The sequence below is a fragment of the Mus musculus genome, chromosome 13, assembly GCF_000001635.26.
Source record: "Mus musculus strain C57BL/6J chromosome 13, GRCm38.p6 C57BL/6J".
In the NCBI taxonomy this organism is placed as follows: Eukaryota; Metazoa; Chordata; class Mammalia; order Rodentia; family Muridae; genus Mus; species Mus musculus.
In genome coordinates, this window is record NC_000079.6 from 99,690,533 (window position 1) to 99,693,336 (window position 2,804).

The window sequence follows — 2,804 nt, forward strand, 5'->3', positions numbered from 1 at the left end:
CCATTTGTTGCCTCTTTGTTCTTAGGCTCTGAAGACAACCAATAGCAGGTTACAATTGCAGTGTAAACACAGGCGTTCTGCCATGCATAATTAATCTGATTTTAAGCTTTGCAAAGATTCTGAATCTTCCTAATACTTTGACCCTTTAACACAGTTCCTCCTGCTGTGGTGACCTCCAACCATAAAATTATTTTTGTAACTTCATATTGTGGGAAATACTTAAAAAGAACTGTCACACTCCTGGCACATGTGCCGGCAACTTTTGACCCCACTGTGGTCCTACCAGCTCTGTCTCTACCTGCCAACTTTCCAGCGGGGCTGGAGTTCCCGAGTTCTTCTCTCTGCCACAAAATGACCATCCACCCCACCCATGGCCAGCCACCACAACACCCATCTACCTGGTAGAAGGAAATACTCTTGAAGCTTATAATTAATCAATCAATCAGATTTATGTATCAATAATTCTCAATTTACAAGATTCCAATACAATAATTTCAGAACCAATTGATAATGATAAAAGCTTTATCACAATGATTCTAATTTTATGATACCATAACTACCTGTGGCTGGTTAAAGCCACGCTAGTTCATGTCCTCCTCCATCTTGGCCTTCCTCTTTTCCCCTCTGAGATGCTCTCTGTCCTGCAACTCTTAGCACTGTCTCCCTTTTCCCTGTCCGATCACAGGCCTCCTCTTGCCCTAATGTAACTGGACAGGGAAAATTCGGTGACAACCCCATACCTGGCTAAAAGCATTAATTTTTGGCAATGTCATCAGCTTTTTCTGAGATATCTTAAGATATTCTAGACAACCACACCCATGGAGGCCAGAAGAAAGAAAGTCTCTGAGTATCTGGGTTCTGAGGATGCCAAGTAGCCTTAATTTCTGTTGGTTATGATCTTGCCTTGCCTCTTGCCATCTGGTTATCTCTGGTGTTAACTGGTCATGCTGTCTCTGACAGTGGCTTGTCTCTCCTGTAAGCCTGTGTGTCAGTACTCCTGGGAGACTAGTTCTCTCCAGGGGGAATTTGGGTATGGAGAGCTGTGGCACAGGGTCAGCTCCTGGGTGTAGATGAAAACCGGAAGAATCCTGTCCCTGGCTGTCCCTTGGTTCCTGTGTCCTGATGGCTCTGGGTAGGTCTCTCTTGGGCCAGGAATTTGAGCAGAAGCGGTGGTCTTACCTGTGCTCACAAGTAAGTCAGCACTCCTGGAAGACCAGCACTCTCCCGATGGTATTTGGGTAAGGAATGCTGTGGCACAGGATCAGCTCCAGGCACAGACGGAAACCACGACAGACTGGTTTTTAGTGGTAACAGATCCTTGTTGCTGCAGGGCCACGGATTCAGATGTGGTCCCTGGTGACAGCACAGACCAGGATCACATCATGGTCTTAGGTGGCATCACTAGCTACTCAAATCAGACTGTTCCTCACTACCTTTGACTCTCCAGTTCTGCCTCTCTTCATTGTGTCCACGTCCTTCTGTTTCTCTCCCATTTCTCCACTACTTACTTGCTCCTCTTGATAGCACTGGGAGTCTCTGAGTATCTGGGCTCATTGTCTCAGGAGTACTATACTCTGCTTGTGCATTATGGAGTCAGGCAGGGGTCATCTTGGGTATGGTCTGCTCCCTAAGGCCTGCCTAGCACCAGACTGGTAGTCATCTCAGGCTTGCTCTTTGCCCAGCTTGCCCAAGTGGTCCCTTGTGAGGTTGTTTGTCTTAGGCTCACTCCCACCCAGGAATCAGGGTTCTTTTATTCTCTTGCTTGCTCCCTGTACTGGGGAGAGATGGTCATCTCAGGCTATCTCCCTTTTCAGGCCCCCTGGCACCTCATGGTTAGTCATCTCATGGTTGCATTTTTTTTCAGGGAATAACAGGCTACTAATCATTCAGATGTTCCCAGGTCAGACAGTGAGCTTAGACATAGCCTCTCTCCTCTCTGTCACCTACTGATGCACACTTGACCCAGCAGCCACACCTGCAGTGCCTCTAGAAGCAGATCATCTTATTCTTCCTTACAACTAATTAGAATGCATAACTTTCTTTTTCTTGGTAACCATCTAGGCTGACCCCACACCTTGCCTATTGCCCTTCGTACAGCAACAAGCCCAGATATTTTAGTATTCCATGCTGTGCTGACTTATATACTTGGTTACATATTCAGTAATAGTAAAACTGGTTCTATGTTTAGCGTTTTCAGACTCTCCATGAATCTGTGTGTCCAAACACCGAAGGTTCTTTTCCCCAGTTGGTTTTTAATCGATCAATGAAAATGACAGCGGCCAATGATTGGGCAAAGGGAAATGGGGCAGGACCCTAAGATTTGCTTGGGCAAGGACGCAGGGACGAAGAAGAGAAGAATCGCCATGACTCAGGGGAGAGAGACAGATCAGATTTAGAACTGCAGAGGGAAGATCATCCAAAACATAGTTAGAAAGGAAACGTGGCCTGGGAAGGGCTGCCCAGAAGCATCTTGGGTAGTGGGAGGATTAGAACAGCGCAGCCTTTGAGTAACCGAAGCATTTCAAAAATAAGCTAGCGTGAGTGTGTATGTGTGTGTGTGCGTGCGTGTGTGAGTGCGTGCGTGCGTGCGTGCGTGCGTGTGTGCGTGTGTGTGTATGTTTCATTCGAGGATCCAAAAAGTTCCTGGGCAGGTGGCTGGAACCGCGCTACCGACTGGGCACACAAAGCAGAGAAGCTAAAAACTCACCGCTTCAGGTTCTATGTGGTCCCGACAGTTCTTTAACTCACTATGTAAATCAGCCTGGCCTCAGACCCCCAGAGACCTGGCTGCCCCTGCTTTCTGA

At 47.3% G+C, this 2,804-nt stretch overlaps 1 non-coding gene across 1 annotated transcript; it reads right to left on the reverse strand.

Moving 5' to 3' along the window:
• Window positions 1–1,866: 1,866 nt before the first annotated feature.
• On the reverse strand, window positions 1,867–1,997 carry Gm24471. Its single transcript, XR_003950748.1, has one exon. It is a non-coding gene; the product is annotated as a small nucleolar RNA SNORA17 (small nucleolar RNA).
• Window positions 1,998–2,804: the final 807 nt, after the last annotated feature.